Source organism: Anser anser (assembly GCF_964211835.1).
Source record: "Anser anser genome assembly, contig: HAP1_SCAFFOLD_236, whole genome shotgun sequence".
NCBI classification, from domain to species: Eukaryota; Metazoa; Chordata; class Aves; order Anseriformes; family Anatidae; genus Anser; species Anser anser.
The window spans coordinates 54654-67144 of record NW_028153530.1 but is presented as its reverse complement, the minus strand read 5'-3'; the positions used below and the strand labels follow the sequence as shown (position 1 = coordinate 67144).

The 12491-nt window shown below is 48.2% G+C and overlaps 1 long non-coding RNA gene across 7 annotated transcripts in view; it reads right to left on the bottom strand.

Annotated features, from left to right (window-relative positions):
* Positions 1–8496: 8496 nt before the first annotated feature.
* The window catches only part of LOC310891966, a 30109-nt gene continuing 26114 nt past the window's right edge, over positions 8497–12491 (bottom strand). For 4 of the 7 annotated variants that reach the window (XR_014577819.1, XR_014577820.1, XR_014577821.1 and 1 more), the window contains 2 exons: positions 12183–12295; positions 8497–11558 (listed from right to left, as the gene is read on the bottom strand). This is a non-coding gene — a long non-coding RNA (uncharacterized lncRNA). The remainder of the gene's footprint in view (positions 11559–12182; positions 12296–12491) is intronic. The other 3 variants (XR_014577822.1, XR_014577823.1, XR_014577824.1) reach the window with 3 other exon arrangements.

The window sequence follows — 12491 nt, the reverse complement described above, 5'->3', positions numbered from 1 at the left end:
GTGGTGCCAGTGCACTCTCTGGACTCACTGCACTGCATCCCCAGTGGTGCCAGTGCACTCTCTGGACTCACTGCACTGCATCCCCAGTGGTGCCAGTGCACTCTCTGGAGTCACTGCGGTGCATCCCCTGTGGTGGCAGTACACTCTCTGGATTCACTGCACTGCATCCCCAGTGGTGCCAGTGCACTCTCTGGACTCACTGCAGTGCATCCCCAGTGGTGCCAGTGCACTCTCTGGACTCACTGCACTGCATCCCCAGTGTTGCCAGTACACTCTCTGGATTCACTGCACTGCATCCCCAGTGGTGCCAGTGCACTCTCTGGACTCACTGCAGTGCATCCCCAGTGGTGCCAGTGCACTCTCTGGACTCACTGCACTGCATCCCCAGTGTTGCCAGTGCACTCTCTGGATTCACTGCACTGCATCCCCAGTGGTGCCAGTGCACTCTCTGGACTCACTGCAGTGCATCCCCAGTGGTGCCAGTGCAATCTCTGGATTACTGCACTGCATCCCCAGTGGTGCCAGTGCACTCTCTGGACTCACTGCAGTGCATCCCCAGTGGTGCCAGTGCACTCTCTGGACTCACTGCAGTGCATCCCCAGTGGTGCCAGTGCACTCTCTGGATTCACTGCAGTGCATCTAGAGTGGTGCCAGTGCAGTCTCTGGACTCACTGCACTGCATCCCCAGTGGTGCCAGTGCACTCTCTGAACTCAATGCACTGCATCCCCAGTGGTGCCAGTGCACTCTCTGGACTCACTGCACTGCATCCCAGTGGTGCCAGTGCACTCCCTGGAGTCACTGCAGTGCATCCCCTGTGGTGGCAGTACACTCTCTGGATTCACTGCACTGCATCCCCAGTGGTGCCAGTGCACTCTCTGGACTCACTGCAGTGCATCCCCAGTGGTGCCAGTGCACTCTCTGGACTCACTGCAGTGCATCCCCAGTGTTGCCAGTGCATTCTCTGGACTCACTGCAGTGCATCCCCAGTGGTGCCAGTGCACTCTCTGGACTCACTGCACTGCATCCCCAGTGGTGCCAGTGCACTCTCTGGACTCACTGCACTGCATTCCCAAGGTGCCAGTGCACTCTCTGGATTCACTGCATTGCATACCCAGTGGTGCCAGTGCACTCTCTGGAGTCATTGCAGTGCATCCCCAGTGGTGCCAGTGCACTCTCTGGACTCACTGCACTGCATCCCCAGTGGTGCCAGTGCACTCTCTGGACTCACTGCACTGCATCCCCAAGGTGCCGGTGCACTCTCTGGACTCACTGCACTGCATCCCAGTGGTGCCAGTGCACTCTCTGGAGTCACTGCAGTGCATCCCCTGTGGCGGCAGTGCACTCTCTGGACTCACTGCACTGCATCCCCAGTGGTGCCAGTGCACTCTCTGGACTCACTGCAGTGCATCGCCAGTGGTGCCAGTGTACTCTCTGGACTCAATGCACTGCATCCCCAGTGGTGCCTGTGCACTCTCTGGACTCAATGCACTGCATCCCCAGTGGTGCCTGTGCACTCTCTGGACTCAATGCACTGCATTCCCAAGGTGCCAGTGTACTCTCTGGACTCAATGCACTGCATCCCCAGTGGTGCCTGTGCACTCTCTGGACTCAATGCAGTGCATTCCGAGGAGTGCCAGTGCACTCTCTGGACTCACTGCAATGCATCCCTAGTGTTGCCAGTGCACTCTCTGGACTCACTGCACTGCATCCCCAGTGGTGCCAGTGCACTCTCTGGACTCACTGCACTGCATCCCCAGTGGTGCCAGTGCACTCTCTGGACTCACGGCAGTGCATCCCCAGTGGTGCCAGTGCACTCTCTGGACTCACTGCAGTGCATCCCCAGTGGTGTCAGTGTACTCTCTGGACTCAATGCACTGCATCCCCAGTGGTGCCTGTGCACTCTCTGGACTCAATGCACTGCATTCCCAAGGTGCCAGTGCACTCTCTGGACTCACTGCACTGCATCCCCAGTGGTGCCAGTGCACTCTCTGGAGTCAATGCACTGCATCCCCACAGGTGCCAGTGCACTTTCTGGACTCACTGCAGTGCATCCCCAGTGGTGCCAGTGTACTCTCTGGACTCAATGCACTGCATCCCCAGTGGTGCCTGTGCACTCTCTGGACTCAATGCACTGCATCCCCAGTGGTGCCTGTGCACTCTCTGGACTCAATGCACTGCATTCCCAAGGTGCCAGTGCACTCTCTGGACTCACTGCACTGCATCCCCAATGGTGCCTGTGCACTCTCTGGACTCACTGCAGTGCATTCCGAGGAGTGCCAGTGCACTCTCTGGACTCACTGCAATGCATCCCTAGTGTTGCCAGTGCAGAGTCCAGAGAGTGCACTGGCACCACTGGTGATGCAGTGCAGTGAGTCCAGAGAGTGCACTGGCACCACTGGGGATGCAGTGCAGTGAGTCCAATGAGTGCACTGTCACCACTCTGGATTCAGAGCAGTAACTCCAGAGAGTGCACTGGCACCACTGGGGATGCAGTGCAGTGAGTCCAGAGAGTGCACTGGCACCACTGGGGATGCACTGCAGTGAGTCCAGAGAGTGCACTGGCACCACCTGGGGTGCCGTGCAGTGAGTCCAGAGAGTGCACTGTCACCACTGGGGATGCAGTGCAGTGAGTCCAGAGAGTGCACTGGCACCACTGGGGATGCAGTGCAGTGAGTCCAGAGAGTGCACTGGCACCACTCGGGATGCAGTGCAGTGAATCCGGAGAGTGCACTGGCAACATTAGGGATGCATTGCATTGAGTGCAGAGAGTGCACTCGCACCACTGGCGATGCACTGCAGTGACTCCAGAGAGTGCACTGGCACCACTGGGGATGCACTGCAGTGAGTCCAGAGAGTGCACTGGAACCACTGGGGATGCAGTGCAGTGAGTCCAGAGAGTGCACTGGCACCACTGGGGATGCACTGCCGTGAGTCCAGAGAGTGCACTGGCACAACTGGGGATGCACTGCAGTGAGTCCAGAGAGTGCACTGGCACCACTCGGGATGCAGTGCAGTGAATCCAGAGAGTGCACTGGCAACATTAGGGATGCATTGCATTGAGTGCAGAGAGTGCACTCGCACCACTGGCGATGCACTGCAGTGACTCCAGAGAGTGCACTGGCACCACTGGGGATGCACTGCAGTGAGTCCAGAGAGTGCACTGGCACCACTGGGGATGCACTGCAGTGAGTCCAGAGACTGCACTGGCACCACTGGGGATGCACTGTAGTGAGTCCACAGAGTGCACTGTCACCACTCTGGATGCAGAGCAGTAACTCCAGAGAGTGCACTGGCACCACAGGGGATGCACTGCAGTGAGTCCAGAGAGTGCACTGGCACCACTGGGGATGCAGTGCAGTGAGTCCAGAGAGTGCACTGGCACCACTGGGGATGCAGTGCAGTGAGTCCAGAGAGTGCACTGGCACCACTCTAGATGCACTGCAGTGAGTCCAGAGAGTGCACTGGCACCACTGGGGATGCAGTGCAGTGAGTCCAGAGAGTGCACTGGCACCACTGGGGATGCAGTGCAGTGAGTCCAGAGAGTGCACTGGCACCACTGGGGATGCACTGCAGTGAGTCCAGAGAGTGCACTGGCACCTTGGGGATGCAGGGCAGTGAGTCCAGAGAGTGCACTGGCACCACTGGGGATGCAGTGCAGTGAGTCCAGAGAGTGCACTGGCACCACTAGGGATGCACTGCAGTGAGTCCAGAGAGTGCACTGGCACCACTGGGGATGCAGTGCAGTGAGTCCAGAGAGTGCACTGGCACCACTGGGGATGCACTGCAGTGAGTCCAGAGAGTGCACTTGCACCACTGGGGATGCAGTGCAGTGAATCCAGAGAGTGCACTGGCACCTTGGGAATGCAGTGCAGTGAGTCCAGAGAGTACACTGGCACTCCTCGGAATGCACTGCATTGAGTCCAGAGAGTGCACAGGCACCACTGGGGATGCAGTGCATTGAGTCCAGAGAGTACACTGGCACCTTGGGAATGCAGTGCATTGAGTCCAGAGAGTACACTGGCACCACTGGGGATGCACTGCAGTGAGTCCAGAGAGTGCACTGGCAACACTAGGGATGCATTGCAGTGAGTCCAGAGAGTGCACTGGCACTCCTCGGAATGCACTGCAGTGAGTCCAGAGAGTGCACTGGCACCACTGGGGATGCAGTGCAGTGAGTCCACAGAGTGCACTGTCACCACTCTGGATGCAGAGCAGTAACTCCAGAGAGTGCACTGGCACCACTGGGGATGCAGTGCAGTGAGTCCAGAGAGTGCACTGGCACCACTGGAGATGCACTGCAGTGAGTCCAGAGAGTGCACTGGCACCACCTGGGGTGCCGTGCAGTGAGTCCAGAGAGTGCACTGTCACCACTTGGGATGCAGTGCAGTGAGTCCAGAGAGTGCACTGGCACCACTGGGGATGCAGTGCAGTGAGTCCAGAGAGTGCACTGGCACCACTCGGGATGCAGTGCAGTGAATCCAGAGAGTGCACTGGCAACATTAGCGATGCATTGCATTGAGTGCAGAGAGTGCACTGGCACCACTGGCGATGCACTGCAGTGACTCCAGAGAGTGCACTGGCACCACTGGGGATGCACTGCAGTGAGTCCAGAGAGTGCACTGGAACCACTGGGGATGCAGTGCAGTGAGTCCAGAGAGTGCACTGGCACCACTGGGGATGCACTGCCGTGAGTCCAGAGAGTGCACTAGCACCACTGGGGATGCACTGCAGTGAGTCCAGAGAGTGCACTGGCACCACTCTGGATGCAGAGCAGTGAGTCCAGAGAGCGCACTGGCACCACTGGGGATGCAGTGCAGTGAGCCCATAGAGTGGACTGGCACCACTGGGGATGCAGTGCAGTGAGTCCAGAGAGTGCACTGGCACCACTGGGGATGCACTGCAGTGAGTCCAGAGAGTGCACTGGCACCACTGGGGATGCACTGTAGTGAGTCCACAGAGTGCACTGTGACCACTCTGGATGCAGAGCAGTAACTCCAGAGAGTGCACTGGCACCACTGGGGATGCAGTGCAGTGAGCCCATAGAGTGGACTGGCACCACAGGGGATGCACTGCAGTGAGTCCAGAGAGTGCACTGGCACCACTGGGGATGCAGTGCAGTGAGTCCAGAGAGTGCACTGGCACCACTGGGGATGCACTGCAGTGAGTCCAGAGACTGCACTGGCACCACTCTAGATGCACTGCAGTGAGTCCAGAGAGTGCACCGGCACCACTGGGGATGCAGTGCAGTGAGTCCAGAGAGTGCACTGGCACCACTGGGGATGCACTGCAGTGAGTCCAGAGAGTGCACTGGCACCTTGGGGATGCAGGGCAGTGAGTCCAGAGAGTGCACTGGCACCACCTGGGGTGCCGTGCAGTGAGTCCAGAGAGTGCACTGTCACCACTGGGGATGCAGTGCAGTGAGTCCAGAGAGTGCACTGGCACCACTGGGGATGCAGTGCAGTGAGTCCAGAGAGTGCACTGGCACCACTGGGGATGCAGTGCAGTGAGTCCAGAGAGTGCACTGGCACCACTGGGGATGTACTGCAGTGAGTCCAGAGAGTGCACTGGCACCACTGGGGATGCAGTGCAGTGAGTCCAGAGAGTGCACTGGCACCACTGGGGATGCAGTGCAGTGAGTCCAGAGAGTGCACTGGCACCACTGAGGATGCACTGCAGTGAGTCCAGAGAGTGCACTGGCACCACTGGGGATGCACTGCAGTGAGTCCAGAGAGTGCACTGGCACCACTGGGGATGCACTGCAGTGACTCCAGAGAGTGCACTGGCACCACTTCGGATGCACTGCAGTGAATCCAGAGAGTGCACTGGCACCACTGGGGATGCAGTGCAGTGAGTCCAGAGAGTGCACTGGCACCACTGGGGATGCAGTGCAGTGAGTCCAGAGAGTGCACTGGCACCACTGGGGATGCAGTGCAGTGAGTCCAGAGAGTGCACTGGAACCACCGGGGATGTACTGCAGTGACTCCAGAGACTGCACTGGCACCACTGAAGATGCAGTGCAGTGAGTCCAGAGAGTGCACTGGCACCACTGAGGATGCAGTGCAGTGAGTGCAGGCAGTGCACTGGCACCACTGGTGATGCAGTGCAGTGAGTCCAGAGACTGCACTGGCACCACTGGGGATGCACTGCAGTGAGTCCAGGGAGTGCACTGGCACCACTGGGGATGCAGTGCAGTGAGTCCAGAGAGTGCACTGGAACCACCGGGGATGTACTGCAGTGAGTCTGCAGAGTGCACTGGCACCACTGCGGATGCAGTGCAGTGAGTCCAGAGAGGGCAGTGGCACCACTGGGGATGCACTGCAGTGAGTCCAGAGATTGCACTGGCACGACTGGCATCCCCAGTGGTGCCAGTTTTTCATAGTTTCTAAGTTATTTAGATAGCATAATCTGGCTGGGGATCATGACTGGGGATTATTAGGTTGATCAGTGAAGACAGGAAAGATATTGCTGAATTGTGTCAGAGCACTAGCTTTGGACCACGTAATTTGAATCACATCTGCACACCATTCTGGATTAGGTTAAAACATTTTTTTTTTTTACTTGCATATATTCCAGAGCTAACCATTGTTAATGATCTGTGTACCAACCAGGACCTATGGTCCTTCAATCTGAGGGCTTAAGTTTGCTGCATCTAAAGGAAGTTACATGTGCACAAAGTACCACAAAATCGCTGACATGCGGCAAATCATCCCCTGGGGTAAAATAAATAAAGTTTCCTATATGCAACAAGTGCCACATCTTTTTTTCTCTTTTTAACTTGCATGTTTCTTTCAGACTTTATGATTTGTATTTCTCTGCGCTCCACTTTGACAATGCCAATCGCAAGCGTAACAAAAAGAAGAAAAAGGAGAAACATCAGGAAAGTGAAAGGCTTCTTGGAATACTTAGGTCCTCGTTTCCAGAAGAAAACCCGGGAGAAGAAGGAAGAATGCCATCCTCCAGATGGCTCTTTATGAGAGCAATGCAGAAGTGAGGGCAGTAAACAACCTCACAAGGAAGGGAAGCCTTCCAGTGCAGGTGAAAGCAAGAAATACAGCTCCATCGCATCCAGCGAGTATATTAAAGGTAAGCGGCTGCAGTTTATGGGATTCCTTTTAGATTAATCTAGAGATTATTTAAAACAGTCTTTAAATGCTTGATGACTGAACAGTCTGCTGGATATTAAAATATGTTTTGAAAAATATGTTTCAAGTGTTGTTTTTTCAGCTATGTGGGGAGAACAAATACAGTGGCTATGAATATTTTGGCTATTATTCAGAACAGCATTTCTTCTTTGCATACTTCTTTGTTGTTCTACCTCAATATACATCTAATTGTTAGACTGCTGGATTTGTTCCCAGTATTGATGACAAAGCACACTATAGATGCTGTCTGCGTTACTGGAAAATGATTTGTTTCAAAGTAAAATGACTTCCAGGTAAGGTAAACGCTGAGCATGCTCTTCCTGCCTCCTTCTTCACAGTGCTCATAGTAGATCGCTTACGTATGTATTAGTCAGATTCTCTTATAAACTCCTAGTGCATCTCTGGAATTTTGAATTTACAGTGACTTTACGCTCTTCTCTCTCGCTCCTCTAGGCGGTTTCATCTGTTACCAGAGCTCTAGAACTATTTGTGAAACCTGAAGAGCTGGATGGAGAGAATTGCTACAAATGTAGCGAGTAAGATTATTACTAATTATGTCTTAATACTAGATATTAGTTTTATGTATTGCATGACTTAGAGCATAAGTTATCTTTTAACTTCATTTAGAAATAAGGAGACGCAGCTTTGTTGTTGTTGTTGTTGTTGTTGTTGTTGCTTCATTTTGTAGTAGTGGTGAGCTGAAGCAAGGAGCTATGGAGAATGATTTGGAGTGGAAGGCAGCAGCAGGTTCCTGTGAGTTGAGAATGTGAGCTGGCTCTGTGGTAATTAATGTTAGCAGCCTGTGCTGGCTCACTAAGCAGCGTCTTGCACAGCTCTTGAACTGTGTCCTTACGTGGAGCTGTCTCCTTATGCGGAGACTATTTACAGGGGTTCCACAGAAGGACAAAGTCCAATCCACTTTCTAACCACCACCAAGCTCTTATATTTTAACATTGTATGTGGTTTGGTTTTTTAAGTTAAACAAGTTTAATTTAGAAAGTTATACATGTACTTAAACATCATGAATTATATTTACAAAACATCCTACCTTTATATCCAAAGTGATATCAAGAAATGCCTCATACGTATCCGAAACTGCTTTGCAATTCAAGCACTTCAGTGGAAGCAAAATATAAATGCTTAACAATACGTGGAGGAGACTAACTGTCCAAATTCAAGTTGTCGATAGATACTACTTTAGACAAACTGCAGACTGCTTTACTACCGACAAAAGACACAGATCAGTTCTAAGGACAGGAATATTTTTTAAAGTACCTCTTGATCTTAGAAATCCTCCAAATATTTGATGAATGATGGTGGTAGCTTGAGAAGATCTGTCCAATCTGGAAATAAATTATAATCAGACCTCAGAAGATTTAAGGCACACAGTTAACTCTTCAAAGAGTTTTATGAAAACCAAGGATGACGTAGACTTTCAGTTTTGATAGTAAATAAAGGACTACAAGGTGCTAGAGAACGTATAAAAGTGAATTTGTTTATGCTGACTTGGTGCTTCCATTCAAGCACGCTTCCTGCATAGCATCGACAGTATAGCGCAAGAACTCGTGTGCGTCTTCTTGACTGCCAAAATGGAAATGTTGTCCTATTGCTAAATAAGAAGATGATAGTATTTACCTCATTTAAAAATGAAATAATTCTCGTATTTCTAAAATCTCTCTTCTTTATAGTGTTAAAACCATTTATACACATCAAATAATTATTTGAAGATTACAAGATACTGAAAAAGAAACACATCTGAAGCCACTTACGACTGAGGTTATTGATAACACGCGTAGGCTCGATGGCATCAACAGTGCAACGCAGGGCCTGGTTAATGTGAGTCTCCATCGTGCACATCATGCAAAAATCTTGTTCACGACCTGAAGAGTGAAAGAAGAAAGCATCCCAGTCTAGCGAAACAGACATAACTACAAACAAACATATAAGTAACATTTAAACTATAGATACAGTATCCACTCTCCTTGTCCCAACAGTCTCGTAACATTTCATTTCACACAACTTTATAGAATAAAAATATCCATTAAGCTTGTGTTCAAGTGCATTTTGTGATGAGAAATCTAAAAGACTACTGCAAAGTCACGTTTGTGAAGGCTGACAGGAATGTGAACTCCACAGGCTGCAAAATATATGAGGAAAGAATATTTGACATTGATGATACAGCATTAAGAGAATGTGGGTTATTTTCAGCACAGTGCTGTCAGGTGAGCTTCATGATACAGAGCTACGAGTCCTTTGGGAGAAAGGAAAAACTAAAGTAATGTATGTAATAGTACTTCTGCCCTCCTTTTTTCAACAGGATTCTTAACTGAAACAATTTCTATATACAGGAAGAAAACAGTTAAATTTCTAGGTATCGATACAAAGATACCAGCCTAAAAAGCATACACGTTTAGTACAACATTTAGTTTATAGTACAACATTTTATTTAGGACAAAATCAGTCTAGATTTTAATACAGTCCCACAAAAAAATCTAGTCATGTTCATAACAGCTCATATTGCTTTCTAGGTTTTGTTTTTGTTTGCTTCTTTTTTTTTTTAATTGGTTCAACAACGAACAGACCATTTATTGTAGTGCATTATGGAACCTAGGCTGTGAAGACTAAAGACCTATGATGCCAACATCCTAAATTTTATTGCCTTTCTAGCAGCAGGAAGCCCAAATAGCCCAAATGCCAAATGTTCATTAAATGCATTACTGTCCAATGCACTTCATTATTCCCATGAAGCAAGAAAAGATCCTTTTAAAAAAACAAACAAACAAACAAACAAAAAAACCACATGGTGCATTAAACGCACTCCATATGCTATTCTGAGCCCACTGCTAATACAATGCTCAAAGCCAGCTTCTACAGGTAAAATCAGGCAAGTAACTTTGTCTCACAGAATCACTGCTGTTCTTTCACCTTCAGAGCTATCCAACAGATTTAAAATACTGTTAGAAAGTACTCACATGACTGGCTGTGCTCAAGAGAAAGCATGTAATTGGCAAGTGGGGGGGTGTAGGTCAAACACTGTAGAGTAGCATTAAGAAAGCGTGTGTTGCCAAGATTGTACAGGCCAACTCCAACACTTTGTGTTTCTTGCCAATCCATACTTATCTTCTCAGGTGGAAAAAGAATCCTTTGTGGCGGAGCAAGTCCATCAGTAACAACTGCAAGAAAGTTATATTTAAAAAGAGATTTTGTTTGTTTGTTTCTAAGAAAGGCATTAGGTATATATAGGTATAGTAAATATATAAAGTATATATAGGTATAGTAAAAATACTATTCTGCGGGAGCACCTAGAGGAACTAGCTACAATCCAAAACAGAAAAACTTATTGCAGACAGCTTTAATACCGCCAAATTCAAATTGGCTGGTCAGCACAACGTTTTGGGAAAAAAAAGTTTAGTCAACCATTTTAATTTTTCTAAGGCAAGGCTAACTGCCATCCTGTTTTTAGTATCTAACGCCAAGTTCCTCTCCATCTATAATCTTTAACCTGATTACCTCAACTACTGCTTTTTTCCTTATTATAACTTAAACCACAAACTTAGACTTGAAAGAGAAAGGAGAAAAGACCTTGGTCTTTGTATCGACCAACGAGATAAGCCTTACACATTTTTAAGTTTATTTTTGACGATTGATTGATGCATTATCAGATATTAGGTACTCTGCAAGAGCAAATATTAACACTAGTAAGAATAAATCCGATCCACCACCTCTTATTCAAAATACATCAATTTCTAATTTGGAGATAACGTCTCCCTGACAAGGAAGTAGAAAAGCTGTAAATACCGATCTAGTTTCCTCTCCCGATGTTCCATATACATACCGATGCTGTTCCTACACCTACACTCTGAGCATAAATTTATGTTGACATGAGTATCGGGTGTTATTTCTCTCTCTGTTTGCCTTGAGAGACTCTCCTCCTGTCCACTGAAAAGTAAACTCAAGATTCCAGATCAGTTAAGACAGTTGCTATCCCCCCATTCAGAGTTCTGCAGCAGCACTGTTCAGATTTTCCAGCAGTCTCTTTACAAAATGACCACTTATAAGTGTACAAAAACACTTATCACCTAGCTTGTCAGTAGGTACACGTGTGGCCTCTCTTAAGCAGAATCAATCACAGCTTAAGATTTTATACAAGATCCCATTTTCAAGTTTGGGATTATTTCAGAAAGTCTTTTTTCCTAGAAACAGTACTACTAGTAACACTTTAACTGGTTTGCCAGCACAACCTTTACCCTGTTAGAAATGATGTTGACTTCTACCTTCATGTAGCATACATAGTGTCCTGAGTGACAGTTGATACCATGATGCACCAGCACCTCATATAAGGCGTAGATGAGTGGTTCTCCACTTGATTGAGACATGTAGTCTCGGAGGTCCAAATACTCAGGATATTTTACCTCCTAAAGAGAGACCAAGAAGATAGAAAAATTATATCAGAGTACTTCGTGGACTAGGCAGAGAAAAACACTTCCAAAAAACAGAGACTGGAATTATATGAATATATCTCTTGATTCACTAAAAATAAGTCTTCCCATAAGCAACGTTTAATACTAGAAGTTGCAGAGAACTGTTTTCTGAAGAATTAGCCTTCTCAGAGGAAAGTATATGCTTCTTGTCAAGCAGGAACTTTACTGATATTAAGAGAAAGAATAAGCCACAGTCGTTGGTCTACAATGGAATGGGCGAAAGTTGCGACAGGGGAGTTTTAGGTTGGATGTTAGGAAGTACTTCTTTACCGAAAGGGCTATTAAGCATTGGAATGGGCTGCCCAGGGAGGTGGTGGAGTCACCATCCCTGGAGGTCTTTAAAAGACGTTTAGATGTAGAGCTTAGCGATATGGTTTAGTGGAGTACTTAGTGTTAGGTCGGAGGTTGGACTCGATGATCTTGAGGTCTCTTCCAACCTAGAAATCTGTGATACCGTGATACTGTGATACAATTATTGTCTGAAAATATTAACAACTTTCAGCATTGGGGGATGTCCCATTACATGATGACAAAGTTGCATTACAGCGGTAAATATACCTTGTTGATCTTTCCACCTGTGAAATCTGCAAATTCTTTTCAGTGATATTGTGAGAACGTTGGAAGAACGGTGTATGGTAAATCTCTTGGATGCAGGAACCATCTTTTTACACCTTAAAAACAAGCAGAGACAAGTGTTTGAAAGCATCTTCTTTTTCGCCCCCAAAACAAACTCGTTTTAATGTCTCACGCATGCTTATGCTATTTGAATAATATTTACTTGCATAATATATATAATTCATGATGTTTAAGTACATGTATAACTTTCTAAATTAAACTTGTTTAACTTAAAAAACCAAACCACATACA